The sequence below is a fragment of the Crotalus tigris genome, unplaced genomic scaffold (genome assembly GCF_016545835.1).
Source record: "Crotalus tigris isolate CLP2741 ecotype Arizona unplaced genomic scaffold, ASM1654583v1 scf7180000024387.2241675, whole genome shotgun sequence".
NCBI classification, from domain to species: Eukaryota; Metazoa; Chordata; class Lepidosauria; order Squamata; family Viperidae; genus Crotalus; species Crotalus tigris.
In genome coordinates, this window is record NW_024100557.1 from 1,262,109 (window position 1) to 1,281,421 (window position 19,313).

Genomic DNA, 19,313 nt, shown 5'->3' on the forward strand with positions numbered 1-19,313 from the left:
TTGTCATGATACAACCAAAATATTACTGAATTTAATTTCACAATGACATGAACATTCTAATGTTTTAATACCTCCATTTGCTAAGCTAAACAGGATCAAAATAAACTTAACAAGTTTGAAGAGTTTCTTAAACTCCCTGTGGCTATATGTGTTCAATGTATACTTTAATTAACTTGAAATCTAGAACAGGCTGTCATGTAGCCTGTGATCTGGTGGAAAGAGCTCCTACTTTTCTTGTTCCAGACAGGAATGTGGTGACCACTACTGAGTTAGACCAGTACAGAAGTTTGCTTAAGATGACTGAGCCTAAAATTTTGACTGATGGCTAGTTTGTACAATTGCATCCCAGTAAGTATATCTGGTGGCTTTAATCTGATTTTTTTTAAGTCTTTTGCTCCACAAGGTTCTCTTAAAATACTTAGTTTTGATCTTATTACTCCTTCTTAAGCAGAATGGATTATTTTATTTGATATGCTATCTTCATTTATTGGATTAACTCCTGAACCACCTCAAATATGCCTTGATCTACAGAAGCAGACAGAGATATAGGTAAACAAAAATGAAACATGAACAAAAAATGACATTACTTAATGTTTTCTGTTATGTTTGTTACAATATTCCTGCATATTTGGCTGCCAAATCTGAAAATGATCAATAAGAAATCAGCCAACTGGCAGGAAGAATATGTATTAAGAAACCATTTCCCAGGCTTTGACACTTTAAATGATTACTTCACTAATTATGTTAATTTAAGAGTCAATGTTGGCACAACAAAAACAATTTTTAAAAATATGTACTTTAGAGGTTTTAGGATATATAGCATTACACTTGAAAGAGGAACAAAAAAAATACAAAAGTTGAAAATTAAAATATATAGCTTATTGCCAACAGAACTTTATTGTCCATCATTCCCACCTATGAATAGATTGAATATATCAAAATATAGGCAGGAAAGCATTCAGACAATGAGAACTTCATATAAAACAATTGGAATATATTGTAATTTCTGCTAATATAGATTTGTGTTAATATAGTCAGTAATAAACTACTACTTTTTACTCTCTTGATAAACATTTTTTTGGTGATGAAAAGATGTACAGATAGTTCTCAAATTATGATCATAATTGTGCACAAAATTTCAGTTGGACACTTGTTAAGTGAGTTTTCCCCATTTTACGACCTTTCTTGCCACAGTTGTTCAGTTAATCACTGCAGTTTTAAGTTAGTAACATGGTTGTAAAGTGAATCTGGCTTCCCATTAACTTTGCTTGTCAGAATGCGTTGCAAAAAGTGATCACATGACCCTGGGACACTAAGTATGAATCAGTTGCCAGGCATCTGAATTTTGATCATGTGACCATGGGAATGTTGCAATGGTCGTAAGTATGAAAAACAGTCGTAAGTCACTTCTTTCAGTGCCACTGTAACTTTGAACAGTCATTAAATAAATAAATAGTTGAGGACTACATGTACACAAAGAAACATTATTCTACAGTAAGTAAAGATAGAACTATAACTGCATATGAGAACCGTGACATTTAGCTACAACATTTGGGTAGCCTTAAGAAAGAACAGCAATTATTCCTCCTGCTAAAAAAAGAAAATAGGTGGAGTCTTTGTTTACATAATTAGCTAGGTCTTTAGAAAAGGCAAACTGGAAAAAAAAATCAGCCATGCATGAAAAGGTCCTATCTCTAATTAAAAAATAATAATACCATCTGGTTCTCAGGGGGAAATTGAACTATCCCTTCACTTTCTCCAAACATAAAATCTAATTCCAGCTCTTATTTGTTATTAGTTTATCAAAGGGCTGCCTTACAAATATTTGTCTGTAGTAGCTTAGATAGGGAAATAAATTCATCAGAAGCAAATTCAGAGAAATAATCATGATGCATATTTCACCATAGTTTTCCATTATATTTTGAGTATTTCACCTGGTACTGATTTTTATGCAAGTATGTAAAAATGTATCTATTAATAAGTTAAGAGTTAGAAGTCTTTTTCCAAACTTTTCACCCTATTTACATTTGTGGAAATGGATTACACTAGGTTTGTAGACAGTGATATTTATTATTAAAAATCTGTTTTGTTCATTTGTCACATTATAATGGAACAAATGTTCTGAGGGGTGCTCTTCCAGTCTGATGAACTACCGCTAAAACTACTAAAAAATAATCTGACCAGTTATTTCTAAAGTCCATATACAACAAATTAATTTTGTACACATTAAACAGATGTGAACTATTTTTTCTGTCCATTAGGTATAATCTGGATTAGAAATCCCAATTTGGAAAATAAGTGTATCTATGTTAAATCACTGTACATATTTGCTATATAATGATAGCAAATTATTTATTATTATTATTATTGTTGTTGTTGTTGTTGATGATGATGATCATTGCACAGTCAGCCAGATGTTCAGACTGGATTTGGCATTTTTGTCTGCTTATCGAGTCCTTACCAAGGACCTAGGATAGGCAGATGTGGATGTTTGATGGTATTACATATATCGTCGCAGGATGGAAGCTGTTCCTAGTAAGGCCACATTTTGCAATTGACTGATGGTGAATTTGTCAATGCCAATGGCGTTCAAGTGGTGCTCCAGTTGTTTTGGGATTGCACCCAAGGCACCTATTACTATTAGAACTACCCTTGCTTTCTTTGCCACAGTCATTCTATTTACATTTGTAAGTCTTCTTTTCTCTAGTTCTTTCTCTTTTTTCTGCTGTACCCAGGAACTGCCACATCCACTATTCAGACGTTTTTGTCTTTCTTTTGTCTCGACAATTAGTCCCTTGCTGTCTTTCTTCAATTTTCCTGTTCTTAGCCATTGCCAGGTCTTGTTATTATCTGCTTTCTCAGCTATTTTTTTAATGTACTGGCCATGTAGTGCTTTGTCTTCCCATGCCTATATTCTGTTCTTCATTTGGTTTTTCTTGTAGGCCAGTTTGGCCTCTCCAGTAGTCAATAAGCCTTCCTGATATACTAACTTCAGTACATCTTCTTCATTGTCCTTCAGATATTCTTCCAAAGCCATTTTTTCTTCTTCAACCATCTGATGTACTTGCAACATTCCACGCCCACCTATTTGCTTTGGTACATAGAGTCTGTCAATGTCACTGGGTGGATGAGGGCATGATTCATTGTCATTATTTTTCTGCTCTTCCTATCCATTGCTTTTAGTTCTGCTTGAATCCAGTCCACTATTCCAGCTGTGTATCTCATGAATGGAATTGCCCAAGTGTTGATTGCCTTCATGGTATTTCCTCCATTGAGTTTGGACTTTAAGATCTTTTTTACTCTCTTGATGTATTCACCTCTAATCTTTTTCTTGACTTCAGTGTGCTTGATGTTGTCAGCCTGAAGGATACCCAAGTACTTGTAGTAATCTTCCTCATCCAGACTCTTAATGTTATTTTCGTGGAGCATCGTGATTCTTTCAGTTTTCACTATTTTTCCTTGTTTGATAGTAAGTATGGCACATTTGTTCAAGCCAAACTCCACTGCAATATCTTGGCTATATATAGGGACACTTTTGAGCAGCGATTCTATTTCAGATGATATTTTTCCATACAGCTTCAGATCATCCATGTAAAGGAGGTGGGATAGTCCGGCAGATGTTTTTAACGTTTAATAGCTATGGCCTGAGTTATTCAGTATTGTTGACAGAGGAAACAGGACACAATAACAAATAGTAGTGGTGATAGTGAATCTCCTTGAAACATTCCTCTCTTGATATTAACCTCTCCCAGTCTCTCACCATTGACCTGCAACTGTGTCTTCCATTGTCCATCGATCTTTGCACAAACTTTCTGATGTTTCTACTGACTCCTGCTATTTCTACACACTTGATTGTCCAATCATGTGGCAGAGAATCAAATGCCTTTTTGTAGTCAATCCACACTACATTCAGATTGGTCTTCCTTCTATTGCGGTTTTACAAGATCATTTTGTCTATTAGGAATTGGCAGTAGAGGAATCCAGCAGATATATAGAACTATTTTCATTTGGAAACCAGGCACTCTCTCCTCTGCCTTTAACTAAAGAAGTAAAAGAATTGAAACAAAGAATAATTGAGCACCTAGAACAGCACAAAAACATCAGAATAAGGCTGCCTGCATTGAAGCTTGTTCCAAAGGAACACTTAGCACAAACATTAAAGGATGCAAATACTGCACTATCAAGTATAAACACTAACTTACTGCAAGAAACAAACCAACTAATGTTCAGCACAGCTGCAGATATAACTGAATACTTGTGATGCAAAATCAACCAACTAACCAAACAAACAAACTGCACCACAAAAATGGAAGATTAGACTGGAAAATGAGATCAGACACAAGCAAGCTAGAACTGGTTAAAAAAGAAGCTGAAGAACAAGAATGCCAAAGAATACCTAATCAAGAAATACCAACTAGATGCTCTTGGACTCATCAGGTACCACACCAGTTAGCAATTTGAAAGTTGTTGGTGAGCAGGTAATTGGTCTGTAGTTGCCTGGTGCTGCCCCTTTTGCTGGATCTTTCATTATCAGGTAGGTTTTCCCAATTGTTAGCCACTTTTCAACTGATGGATTGGTAGAAATGTTTTTTGATTGGACTGAAATTGCAGGTTCTGCTTATAATTTGCAATTCAAGCTTCGTCTCTACTGACCTTTTGGCTATAGCTATTATTTGCTACTTTATTATTTCCAGTGCTTTGTTGATCTTCCTTGTTTGCCTCTACATTACTTCCTGCAAGGCTTTGATTTCTTTGCCCTGAGTAAATCTTTGCAGTTCTTCCAGTTCTGCTTCTGTGAATACTTTATTTTGTATTATAAACTGATGTTGATCTGCTAGCCTCTGTTCTGTTATTTCTGATTCTGGATGTTGTTCTTTCCAGAACTAGTGTGTTTGTTTCAAATATCCTTTTCTTGTTGGACTTGATCTGTAATAACAGTTCATTATTTCTTTGTTTTCAATCACTCTATGTAGTTTTCACAAAAGTGTATATAAAGAGAAGCTAAATTTATTAATGGAGACGGTGATTACAAGGAATAATGTATCATCAGGAATAATGTATCACAATTGGCTCTAGACAGGACATGCTTAGAATGAAACTGTTACTAATAATGCATGCACATCACTCACAAAACCTGTGTATCCTAACCATTAGGCTGGTGTCTATCAACTAACAGAGGAGTGGGGGAATAAACCCTTTTACAGATCCCTAAATCTAAATAGCTCCAAAGAACAGGAGAAACACAAGTCAAATTACAAGAAGGGTACCCCAAAAAATCTCTCTTTACCATGCAAGTTGTCATCTGAGATACATAATATGTATTTGAGTGATTTAAGAGAAAGGCAATCTTTGGAATCATCTCCTTTTGTCAACAGCCAGGAGATGGCGACCAAGTACTTTCCCATTCATTTTGTTTGTGGCCTTGCAAGAACCACAAAGAAATGTTTTGAATGAGATCAGCCTTTACAAGAGGTTAATTGTGTTCTGGAAGAAGTCATTACAGGTAAGCAGCCTTGTTTTCTATTTTGTGACCTCTGTGAAAATCAAGTTATGGGGAAGTTCTCTTATCTGGATGTTTCAAACTGAAGTTGAAAGTGCCACATTCCAGGAGTGACTTGGATGATGTCTCTGAATAATATTTCAGATGTACCATAGCCAAAATCTACATCTCATGTCTGACTCTCTGAGGGTGTGGTTTTTCATTAAACAGATACTACTGGCATCACCTGGGATGAAAACAGTCAGATCAAGTACTGAGTACCGACTGGGCTGTCTGAATTTCCTACTTTGGGAGCTGCCCATTCCTAAAAAAATAACATGGCTCTGAAAATGTTGCTTTTGTGCAGAGAACCTTTCCCTACCCCAACAGACTGCTTTGCTAAAAGAGTCTTAAATATTAAGATTCAGATTAATTGTCAAAAAGCTAATTGTTTGATTTACAATTTACGATCTTTCTACTTGGGCTGTGGGGTCTTTTTAATATATTTATACAATGAGAAATTAATTTAGTTCTTTTATCAAGACATACAGTTGTACTACATATGCATATCTGATTTGAAGGAGATTAGTGAAAAGCTTTGGAATAAAGGCCTGTTTCTGAAAAATTCCAATTTTCCATCCTGGAAGGTGACTGAGCAATGAATGCTAAAACCTGTGACAAAGAGCAGAGTCTGGCAGCCTAACCTACTTCACAAGATTAAAGGTGTAGAAGTTTGTTACAAGGTACATCTCAGTATATTCTGTCAAACTATAATAATAGCACAGTTATGTGGAGGGAAAGAGGCAATGCTACTTGACACACTCACTGCAACCTTCAAGATTTTAGTCATGGATAAAAACAATTGATGAATAAATGTATCGGAAGAAAGTAAATGCATTTTCTGATCCAATAATAGTTGCGATGTGGCATGAACATGTTCATGTATTCAACCTGCTATTTAGATAACAAGTGACTCTTCTCAGAGGCATGAAATAGTTGTGGTATACAGACATATTTCAAGAAATTATGCAAATCTATTATTTTTAGTTTATGTATAAATATGCACACTCTTAACTTGAAACTAGGTGGAATCTAAGGATACAATACTTTCACTAGTCAAATAGCAACAAGGAGCAAATACCTGTTCAAGACTGCAGACTCATGCCATCAAAGTAAAATGTAGTTATATATTATGAAACATGATATGAACCGTAGAAGAAAAAAAGAACTGTATATATTTAATCGTCCTCTTCAGTAGGCACAAGCAGTACAACAGATATATATTTCCTTAATTGCAGAACTACAAGGATAACAGAAATAACTATTGTAGCTTAATTGCTTTCATCTGAAATAATTTAGAACTTGAATACTGTATTTTGCATTCAGTTACTGTACAGTATAGTCCTATACACACACACACACACACACACACACACACACACACACAGTTCAAAATTAATGCTAAACTATAATGTTATTTTTGTTCACATATCACAACAGATATAATCAAGTACTAGTTAGCCTTATGTGTCCCTAAAACATGATTATCAATGCTAAAGCAAATCTTGACTCAGTATTGTGTGTGAACTAGACCTTGAATTATAGAAATTAATAACATTTCAGCAAGTTATGACAATTGTAAATGTCATTGGCTTAATTCTAAGTATGTTTAAATAAAAGTACACTCCAATAACTTAGCTTGCTAATATTATATTATACTATTTAATATGTAGAACATACTGCAGGAACGTTGCTAGTTTCTTTCATATACCAATGAAACTTGTACTTGGAGGTTCATATCATAACACAAATATATAAAACCAAACCAGCAACACCGCATCATCCTCCAAACACACTCTGAAAGAGCAGTTTTCACCAGCTTCCAGAAGATCCTGGAGTAGTAATCTATTCTCAAGGAGAAGTCGGTTTCATAAAATAGAAGTTGGAATGCAAAGTTAATGGTTACATGTCCAGATTTCTTTAACTTTCTGGAAATGGTGGGAGGGTTAGTATGTTTTGCTAAGAAGCATAATCCATGCAAGTTGATTCTGTATGAATAAGGTTGTCATGAAGCTATCTAGAGCCAAGGCATATAGGGCTTTACAGGGTAAGACCAGAATTTTGAATTTCATTCAGAAACCACTTCTTGGCAAACACAGGTACCGCAGGCCTATGGAAACCTTCATTTGCCAAAAGTTGGGCACTCTGTACTGATTGTAGTTTCCAAGGGATCTTCAAAAGTAGCCCGATGTGGAAAGCACTGCAGAAATCCAACAGTGTAATGATAAGGGATTTCCTGAGATTTCCTGGTTCAACTAGGGCAGCCACTGCTGCACCAGCGGAAGCTAGTGAAAAGGCTTCCTTGGCACAGCTTCAACTTGTGTATCCAACAGAAAATGTTAGTCTAGGACAGGGGTTCTCAACCTTGGCAACTTTAAGACTTGTGGACTTTAATTCCTAGAAGCAAAGCTGGCTGAGGAATTCTGGAAGTTGAAGTCCACAAGTCTTAAAGTTGCCAAGGTTGAGAACCCCTGGTCTAGGAAGAACTAAAGTTGTACACTTGGTTTTTTAGCGGAGAGACACCATATCCAAAGTAAAAAATGAAAATAACAGAAAACCCTTTTGAATTAATAGTTTAACTATCTGAAAAACCAATTTGGTGTACAGTGATTAAGGCATCAGGCTAGAAACTGCAAGAATGTGAGTTCTAGTGTTGCCTTGGGCATGAAGCTAGTTGGTGACCTTGGGCCAGTCACTTTCGCCAGCCCTAGGAAGGATGCAATAGCAAATCACTTCTGAAAATCCTTGCCAAGAAAACTGCAGAGACTTCACTAGGCAGTGTCTGAATAGGACACAATTGAATGAAAAGGAGGGGGGAGGGGAGAAAAAAGCCACCGTCTTTCTAAAATTCCTCAATAAGTAATTTTTTAGTTATTTTGTTCAATTTTGATCTTAACAGTCTCCAAACATCCTATTCTACAACATTTCCAGCTTGGGTTGAGGTGGAGATGTACAACTGTGTATCCTTAGTACATTAATGATACTGCATTCCCAACTGTCGAATAAAATTGGTTCAAGTACAGATTGAAAAACAGGTAAAGAGAGTCAAACCCTAGGCACTCCAACAATAAATGCTCACTAGATCAACCTTTTCATTCCCCATGACCACTTCCTGGAATCTCCGAACTGAAGAAACAGAATCACACAGTCACTTTCTCAACAACTTCATTCAGAAAGGGAAGTCTGGAGACTAGGTGATAGTTTCCAAAACAGTTTGGTACAAGGAAGATCTGTTGAGGAGTGGTGTAAAAATGATTTCTTCAATGAGTCTGGCATTGTCTCTTCTTTGAAAGAGCCAATGATTATTCCTTGGGCCCAGTTCATCATCACTTCCATCCAGCCAAAGGAATTACAAGAGAATGAATCAAATCCACATACGGTGGAGGTCATGTACCCTAACAATTCATAAGAACCCAAAAACTGAAAGCACTTCCCCATAATCGTGCAAGACATTGAGCCAAGCACAACTTTAGACTTCACCCAGTCTATACTATATCAAATGTCTGCAACTTTTTTAGCATAGGTTTTTTTTACTAAAGAGTCAGAACAAAGAGAAGGCATTTTTCTTGCCCATCGTTAATCAGATTCAGTTTGGGGTTTATCTTCTACCAGATCCCAGGCATAATGTCGGCTGCTTCATTTAACCCTAACCATAAGTAAAATAATGAATTCCCATGATCAACTACCAGACAGAAACTACTCAGGAGCTGTATAAGCTGCTCAATGGAACTACTGGTCAAATTATTAGACAATTCCAGAAATACTTTTTGGAATCCATCTGGATCCATTAGGTCAGGAGTTTTTCATCCCTGGTCCATGGACTGTCACCACAGCATGCCAGAAAACGGGCTACGCAAACAAGTGAAGCCCCATCTGTGGGATGCAGGCAGTATGTAAAACTACACCCCTTCCAGTCCACAGAAAAACCTCTCTCCACGGAATTAGTCCCTGGTGCCCAAAAGATTGGGGGCTGCTGCGTTAGGTACATGGGGCAGACCATCTTGATAAACGATCTATCCTGCAAAGACATTTGGCAGTGTCAAATCTCATCCCGACCGAGAAGTCATGTGACTGCAACAAAGGACTCAACTTAATATCCTCCGTATCCAGTTCATGGCCTGAAAGCTCTGAAGTAAAGATGTGGTCCAGGGGTTCACTTGTATGCCCATAATGTAGTAGAATTTCCAGCTAGAGTGAGAGGAGGAGTGAAGAGCCTGGGAAGCTTAGATTCCTTGCACAGCAAGAAGCAATGAAGACCTGAGGTTCCCCCAGAATCCATTATAGCCAGTCGGGTGAGATTAATATCAGGTGCAAGGAATCAGACCAACACTATGAGCTAATCAGAGTTGCTTCTTTATTGTTTGCTTATTTACAAGAATCTCAACTTGCCATTCTTTTACGTCTTCCCTCCATTCTAGGAGATTCCACACATAGCCAGCAATTACCTGAGACAAATCCATGTTTGTCAAACCTATCCTCAATGCATGGGGATTTAAATCACCTAGCACTGAAAATTGAGGAGACTCTAAAATTAGTCTGGCAACCAGTCCGGGAGTTTAGGAAGAGATTCTGCTAGGCAAAAGAGGAGACAGTACACAAGCAGCACCCCAGCTAATATCCCAGTACTCAGAATATGTAACAATTACATAATCATCTGTTGTATTTAAATAACTAAATCCATTTCATTCTTCCCATATATTTTAAATTAATATTTTCCTTATAACATTGGAGGAAAAAATGTGAATTTGTGGACAAAACTGAACACACAGATCTGCTGGAATTAGTGCCCTGGAAAATTGAACCACAAAAAAATGAGAGCAAGTTCTTTCAGTGGCACTGAGCCAGAGTGGACATTCTGGAAATATTTTATTATCTGTGCCTAATTAGTTTGGGATTGTGTTCTGATAGAAGTGAGAGAATGAGGCCATCAAACACAATTACTTATTGTGGGGATAAAAGCATGCATGTCAGCACTTAAAGCATCTAAGAAATCCAATTACAAATATTTTCAGCCTTTCTTACCCAAAATAAAACAGATTAACACTACTTCATTCAAATACAGTATTGAGTTTGTACAGATATTAACAGGTATTTCCACAATGAGGAAGTATTTTTCCTAAACAATGTAGCTCTGGATATCGATTCTGTTTTCTTCTGCCCCATTTTTTTCCACAGGTGCAGATAACTAATTCACCTGAACATAAGTCTGACAAAAAAAACTCTACAGTGGTGCATATTTTTAATAAACGTGCTTAGAATTAATCAAGTTCAGTTCAGTGGAAGCTGCTTAATAAACCAGCAAAACATGCCTTTCTCCCAGCTCTCTAGACAGTTGCTGTTCTATTCCATACATAACAGACAAAAACCAAGAAATACTTTACCTTTATGCCCTGACAAAATCTTTAATCCAAGAATGGTCAACGTGTTGGATTAGTCATATCCAACATTAGCTTTAACAAAATATTCCTTGGATGTGTTAAGAAAAGGCCCAGATTTCAAAAATGCATGGGGCTATGAACTATCAAGTTTTCTTTATTGGGATTTTCAAGCCATTTTGAAATAGGCCTTGAAATATTATTGTATTGAATATATTCTAAGGATTCAAACCTTGTAGCAGTTATATTAATCGTAACAAGGGTTGAAAACCACATTATTTTTTCTATTTAACAGCTGAATTTTATGGAGTATTTATGAGTGCAAAAAAAGTAATTTTGGGTTGCCATAATTTAGCCAATACATAGAGGTGCATAAAAAAGTAGAGAACCAAAAGATACATTGAACAGGCCATGATTACTTCATCTTAAGCAACCAGGATTAAAACAAACCACAGTTTAGCAGGTTGCAAACATAGTTAACGTTAGATTCAAGGAAGTCCTAAAAGTCTTTCCAAATAATATTTTATTACGAGAAATACAAGCTATAACACTATCATACTCCTTACCTATAGTGAAAATTAAGCTTCAGCTCACAATTACTGACTGTTTGGCACAAATATAGGAATTAAGAAATGACTTGTACTAGGAACAAACTAATGTTAGTTATGTGTAATTTAATCCTGTGTCTAATTTGTTTGATGGTTTGCCAGTTCTTTTTTCATTTTTCAATTTTATTTCCTTTTTTATTATCCATGTGGCTGCTAAGTGAAATAGTAGTACCCTTACCAAAATTTCAGACTCTACATTTAATAGAATGTAAGACAGCAAGTATGGATGCTATTGCCTTACAAAATAGAAACACTGAATTTTGATCTTCCATTAATATCAATAACACTTCATTCTGCTCAAATTACATTCATAGAATTAATAACTAATAGCATCTCTATGCAAGCAGAACAGATAAAACATTCAAGTAAAAGAGTTATTTGAGTAGAATGCAATTGTAGAATCTAAGTTTTCTGTGATTCAGTATTTTTGACTTGATTTTAAAGCATATTTTCATTTAGAAGTATTCACAGAACCCATGAACCAATTTGTGAGGCACAGAGGCAGATTCTCTGACCTGCAATATATACATTTGCTATATGAGTAAGCTCATGGTAAGACAAGAATATTATTGCCATCATTTGTTCCACTTGGAAAGAAATTTCATTCCAATCTGTTCATCCTTGGAGATTAAATGTTTGCCTGGAACAGATCCCAAAAACGACATCAGTTTATTGGACTGTAACTTCTCTACAAGGTTAGAGATGATAAAATGAGACATTTTATTAGAAGAGGATTTATATATGCTTAAATCTGAATCTTCATCAATGTATTACAATATTTTAAAGAACTTTTAAAGGATCGATATTAGGATCCCAGGTTGGAAATCCCGTTATGGCAAGAAAATAATGTAGCTTTTAAGTAATAAAAGGTAGACAGTAAAAAAAAAGAAAAAAAGAAAAAAAAGAGAGGAACTCTGTCAAGAAACTAAATTGTCATGCCAGACTTTCTAAGAAACAGACACAAGTTTTACTAGGCAGCAGCACCAATAACAAAAATATAAAGAGCCCAATGAATAAAGATTTATTGTTTATAGTTCTGGGATAACAGACATATTGTCTCTTCTATAAAATAACAGGTTTACTTTTACTTTTCACTCAAGAAATATAGCAAAAGACAACAATTGTGACCAGGACTTCCACTGCTAAACAAAGCAGTCATCAAATGATTAATTTTACAACCTGTTTTACTATGGTAATTAAGTGAATCATACAGTTATTAAATGAATCTGGGTTTCCCCGTTGATTTTGCTGATTGGAATGGTACTGGGAAAGTTGCAAATAGTGGTCACATGACCCCTTGGAGCTGCGACCACTGTAAATACATGCTGGTTGCCAAGCTGGGAATTTTGATCATGTGACCACAGAGATGCTATAATGGTCCTTAGTGCGAGCATTGATCATAAATCCCTTTTTTCAGTGCAGTCACAACTTTTGAAGTTACTAAGCAAACGGTCGTTAGTTGAGGATTATCTGTATATCTTTCAATTGGCTGGTGCTCACAGTTCTCGTATTACTGTAGCCCAGCCCAAAACCAATACAGAGCCATCCAGACAAAGTTCAGTTTTTATTTGGTGACACTGGTAGACAGAATCTTGCCAGCCTGATCTTTTATTTTTCTCACCCTAATGGATACATCCTGGGAAATTCTAGAGAGTGGTTGTCCCAATTCTCTTCTTCTGCCTTGTGTCCATAGCTCAAAGCTGTGCTGTCTCTTATCTTGCCCCCCCCCCTTGGAATGTTCTCCCTCCTTCCTGAGAAACTGCCACTTCACTATACTCCATCACTTTCCCCTCTGTAGGCACCATCTCTCACATCTACCCAAGGTGTAAATAAGGTCAAAATTTATCACAGTAATCTGAAAGCATCCTCCTTAGTACACGAAAAAATATGCCATAAAAGCTACCTGAAATTATATGCATATGAAAATACTTGCAACAGGTTGCATAACTGTTGCATGCAAAATTGAAAATGACAAGCTAGTCAAGGTAAACATGCATAAGTTATTTCAACCTGCTCCAGATGTCAAATGCTTAGTTCACCTAAATATAAGTACTGAAATACTTATTTAGTACTTTATTTAGGACAAATAACAGCCTATAAGAAATATGCAGGGCAGATTGGTCTAGTGGTTAATATGCTTAAGTAGGAGTGGGAAAACCTGAATCTAGGCACAGAAGCCAATTGGTAGCAATTAGGATGGCAAACATACATACTGTACATACAAACATAACATACATTTAAACAAATTGGTTCCAATTACTAATTTACTTATTTTCTTGTTTTTTTTTAATCGAGAAATGGATGGTTACTAATAGCTGGAAAAGCTAATTTTGTCCCACTGTGTTGTAAAAAGCCTTTTTAAACCAAGCTTACACTCTCTGGAACATAACCCTGGGATTTAAGTTTCATTACCATTCTCTTCACCTTTAGAGAAAGAGTTAAGATTTTCCCAGGTCTTTTGATTTGGCCAATTACAATTTTAAACCTTATTTACATTTTTTTTAAAAAAAACCTGCATTATATTCGCTTTATATAACTTTTTCTCTTCATTAGCCATCATTAGCAAAAAAAAATGAGCCATCAAGGCTCCTTTCATATTTTCTATAACAATTAAGATTCCAAGAACAATCCAACTTACATAGCTTTTCCAAAACGATATCACAAATAATAGTATTAAACATGTCTGAGAGATGCAAGAAAAAAAGCAGTTTCATTCTTTCTGCTTTTTTCTGAAAATCAATTTAATTCAAGAGTATCTGAAGTTAGTTTGTAACACCTAGCGGAGGAAGGGGATAGGGACTATACAGATTAATATTCCCATAGATACAAAAGAGATAAACAGAGATAAAGTTGTAAAAGGTACGCAAGAACCATTAGCAAATCAAAAGGACATTAAATGATATTTCACCTCTAGGAAAGAAGAGAGGCATGACAAATACACTCAAAATAACTTTTTAATTCTGTATAGCATAAAAGAGCTCTAGCAGGCTTTTAGCATTCTGTTATTATATCCTAACAGTTGACAATTATAACATTTAACAAATAATTAATTAGATTAGATAACCTTTATTGTCATTTTTTACTGTGGGCACAATGGCACACATTAAAAATGAAGTTTAGTTGCTTGCTCTCAAAGTGTACACATACATAACACACATTTAAACATGCTATATACAACATATGTATAAACCTACATCCTTACATATAAATAACATTTAAATATTCATCACTGTCCATCTTGAATACATAATGGAAGGACAAAGCTTTAGAGTTCACAAGGTTAACACTGTATGGAACAAAACTATAACTGAATCTGGATGTTCTGCTTCGGATACCACAGAGCCTCCTCCCAAAAGGTAACAAGGAAAACAGGTCGTGAAGAGGATGTGTAGTGTCCCAGACAACCTTGCGGACCCTGCTCAAGCAACACTTATTTGCTATGTCCTGGATGGAAGGGAGGAAACTGCCAATAACTTTTCAGCCATCCTCACCACTCTCTGCACCTCCTTCCTGTCTGAAGCATTGTTGCTTCCAAGCCAGACTGTAATGCTGTATGACAAGATGCTCTCGATCGTCCCTCTGTAGAAAGTGGTAAGGACAGGGGAAGGAAGGTGTGCTTTTCTCATGCAATGCAGAAAATGCAGGCGCTGCTGTGCCTGCTTCACCAGTGTCTCGCTGCTGAGTGAAATAACAATTGATAGTGAAGAGATCAAATGTGTACAACAATTCACTTTCCTAGGATCACAGATTAATCAAAGCAGTGAATACAGTCCAGAAAAAGTGTTGAACTGCACTGGGTCTCACAGCAATTATGAGCATGAATTGATTATAGGAAAGCAAGGACATCAGCTTGGCAATGGAGATTAGTCCCCATTATCACGTTTCCCATATTACCTACAGTTGTGAAAGCTGGACCATGAGAAAACTAGACAAGAGGAACATGGACTCATTTGAACTGTGATGTTGGAGAAGACATCCTAAGAAGAAAAGGTGACAAACAAGCAAGTACTGCAGTATATAAAACCTGACATATCTTTGGAAGGCAAAAACCACAAAATTCCACCTTACTTATTTTGACCATGCCATGCAATCAAACACTTATGAGCAAAATGGTTAGCAGTAAAAAGAAATAAACCACGCCAAAATATAATGGTTAGAAATCATCAAAGCTGACACCAGCCAGAACATGAAACGACTGAAAGAAGCTGTACCAGGTGGGACACTGTGCACAGAACTGTTCATTGTTGAGACTCAGATACTACTGAACACACAGCATCACCATCATTATTCTGTAACAAGAGAGTTCCAGTATACCCTGCCGTGTTTGTTTCCTGACCTTATCTACCTTGAAGGGCTAACATCAATCTCGGAAGCCTCCTTACTTTCTAATCAGAAGCACTTGCCTCTGATTGTAGAACCTCAGGACACTGCACTGTCTGCAGAACAACTTACTGAAGCATCGTTACAGCAGCAAGAGCAATTGAATAAAAACCCATGCAACATCAAGGTACAAATGCAGATTTGGGACAAGACTTGTCTCAGTCAGGAGCATCTCAGCAGCCTGTAGCCTAGCCAATTATTATTATTTTTTCTGCTCTCATGGTAGTTTGCCAGAGAGGTTTGGAGGAACCCAGGATTAATTTCTGACTTTCATGACTCAGTGTGAATTCTGCATGGTGGGTTGGCCAGCAAAATTTTCTACAAATCGCTCCAGGGTAACTTTTGTTCTGCTAAAGGAAAAGAAGCCAAATGGGCTGTTCCTTTCATTCAGGGTAATGATCCATTGTTGGATAATAATCAGAATTTCATACGAAGATTTAGAGTTATATTTTACAAGTCAGCTAGAACAGTACGTAATAGCAAACTGAGAGATTCAAACTGAAACAAGGCAAATTTGAGAATACATAACAGAATTTTGGATTACGATAGAGCCAGTGATTAGGGTGGAATGATGTTGCTCTAACTGATGAGTTTCATGAAGGACTTGAACTAAGATATGAGTTAATGAGACAAATTGCACCAGAAAACTAGAAAGAGTTATCTAGTTGAGACTTGCACTAGTGAAGACTAACATCCCAGAAACTTCAGGCCTTGTAGCAAACAAGTGCCTAAATTGTTCCAAAGCGTCATCCTCAGGAAACTTCACAGGCTCCCCGCCCAATGAAGAAAAACTTCCAAAGTTGTTCTTATTATCCCTATTTTTTTTAATTAACCCTCTCTCCAAGGAACCAATCCCTGGTGCCCAAAAGGTGGGAGTTTGCTGGTTTAAATTGCCCGTACAATTATTAGAAAAAGCTATGCATGTGGAAATGATTGACAGGAAAATGCTTCAAGCTGGTCCTATTTTGCAATGCACTGAAAACTAACTCTCTCTCTCTCTCTCTCTCTCTCTCTCTCTCTCTCTCTCTCAGCACTTTGAATCCCTTTGCAAGAAATATATGCAGAGTTTGCTATGGATAAACATGGTCCCCTCATTGGTCATAATACATTCAACTTGAAACTGGGACCCTAGATTCCAGCAATAAGGCAATAACCCATGTCTATTCAAAAATTAACCACATCAAATGAGTTTCTGGATGATAATCTGAACAAAAGGGGGGGTTGCCCTTATAAACTTCCAATATCTGTACCTACATTTTTTGCCCCAAAGGAAATAATTTTTTTAGAACGGCATGATTATGGATTCTTCTTGATCAGTGTAACCATTATGGATCACTAGCCATACTTACTTATTTGTACCCATTGAACCAAAAGGCGCACATTTTCATGAAATTGGATTTAAAAAGTATTTGGAATTTGATCACATTGAATATTTAATGCCTTTGACACCAGGTATGAAAATTTGAATATACAGCGATAACTTTTGGATTAGTTATAACATGATAGTCTCCAGATTAATGAACAAAATATTTTCTGATGTTTTGGACATATATATAGCAGTTGGCTCACATGGGTTTTTTTTCCAGAAGAACCATCTTTGCACAAGACCCATGTCCAAGAATTCTTAGAAAGCCTCTCTTAAGCTTTTTGATAAGATGAAAAAAATGCATCTGGTTTTTTTTCAATTGAACTATTTGTGCTACTAGATCTCTACCAAAGCTATGCAGATAAATTCTACAAAATTACAATCTGCACTATTGTGGCAGGCATGTAGAATGTAAAAAGATAACCAACGTTTTCTGAGCTTTGCAATTTTTTTTAAGAGAAAGTTCAGTTCTAATTTTGCAGAACACATAAGATCACTTGCTCAACTACTAAAGTAAGGACATAATTTCAGATGAACTACTCAAGAAGAAGAAGCATTTCAAGACTTTAAAATCCTTTTTTGTGATCCTTTTCATCCTTTTGTTGAGCAAAAAAAAAAAAACCCATCAGATGAAACATTAAGAGTCACTCTTCTCAAAGCATCAAAGGCAGACAGGAATTATGCCATGTATATTTTATTCCAGATTGCTTTTCCCAGATAAAGGAACTCTGACATTTTCAATAATGAGTTGTTTGAGATAAAAAGCTCATTCCATTAATGGAAGCATTTCTTGGAGGGAGAACCGATCCTGTGCACAGATCACAAGAATTTGGAATAGCTGCAGAAATCACAATCCTTCATCAAATCAATTGGACCTGTTTCTCCCATTTCAATTTCAATATTACTAATGTTCCATCTTACATAACAAGCTACAAATAAACAAACTTGTAATTCTGAATACGATCTTCTATGCTCACGCTTCATGTCCACAATCCTGAAGCCAAGGACACTCCTCCCCACCCTCCTTATGGCAAGGACCCTTCAGAAAGGTTGAGGACAGGATGATGTAGTAGTACTGTTAGATTGGATTACAACTTTCATATTCAGGTTCAGGTTTCATATTCAGATGCTTAACTTTCAGTGAACTCCATGAACGAATCCTCCTTTGTCTATGATGACAATTGCTCCACAACAGTCATTTATATGTTCATCTTCTTTTATAAGGGAAGAGATATTGTAATTTTGCTATGATAATCAATCTGGACATAGGGACATTTTTAAAACTTGGTATCAGGTTCTCAGAAAAATTTGTTATTGAGGATGAAAACAAATACCACTGTTTCTTCCTGACATATCTTTTACCAAGCAAAGCTATCCCAGTTCTTCACTTCCTTGCTCGAACTTTGGGATTCTCTTTCAATGGATTTTTTTTTTTTTACTTTTTTAAATATAATTTTTATTGAAGAAATTTTTAACAAGATAAAAACAATACAGATATTAGAAAAGGAACAAAGAAAGAAAGAACGGTGAGTAAGAAAGAAAACAGAAAAAGAATAAAAAAGATTATAAAGAAAAAGCTTCTTTTCAACAACAATTACTGTAGTTGTTGATCTTTCCCTAGTCACACAAGTCAATTTTTGCCATTTCTGCCAACTCTATTTTCACCTAGCATTCCTCCCCTATAGATATTTTAGAGTCTTTCCATTTTTGTGCATACAGTAGTTGTGCAGTAACAAACAATGAATTTTTGTGACAGTAGATTTGTAAACCAAATCCAGAAAATGTTAAAACTGGACTTAAAATGGAAACTGGAAACTTTTCTTCCAGGACTATTAGAGAAAGAAATTGGCGGCGGGGGAGGGGAATGGAACTTTATTGCTTGACAGCTACAAGAATTCTATGTGCCCAGAAATGGAAATAAGTGTTAATTCCCACAATTGAGGACTAGATTGAAAAAAAAATGATGGCACTGGTGAAGATGGCAAAATTGACTGCACTAACAGGGACAAGAATGTAAAGAGTTTTGTGGCTACCGGTACTTGAAA

At 36.2% G+C, this 19,313-nt stretch overlaps 1 protein-coding gene and 1 long non-coding RNA gene across 13 annotated transcripts in view; one reads left to right on the forward strand and one right to left on the reverse strand.

The window, feature by feature from the left end:
• The window catches only part of LRRC7 (leucine rich repeat containing 7), a 206,142-nt gene that overhangs the window by 164,413 nt on the left and 22,416 nt on the right, over positions 1-19,313 (reverse strand). The window contains exon 1 of one of the 12 annotated variants that reach the window (XM_039329126.1): positions 4,397-4,767. The exons of the other annotated variants lie outside the window; for them this stretch is intronic. The gene's annotated coding sequence lies outside the window, so the exon portion shown is untranslated. Of the gene's footprint in view, positions 1-4,396; positions 4,768-19,313 lie in introns of those variants that run through there. 12 annotated transcript variants of the gene reach the window in all.
• Positions 1-19,313, forward strand: part of LOC120301638 — a 72,545-nt gene that overhangs the window by 51,698 nt on the left and 1,534 nt on the right. Inside the window, exon 2 of the long non-coding RNA XR_005554964.1 lies at positions 244-348. This is a non-coding gene — a long non-coding RNA (uncharacterized LOC120301638). The remainder of the gene's footprint in view (positions 1-243; positions 349-19,313) is intronic.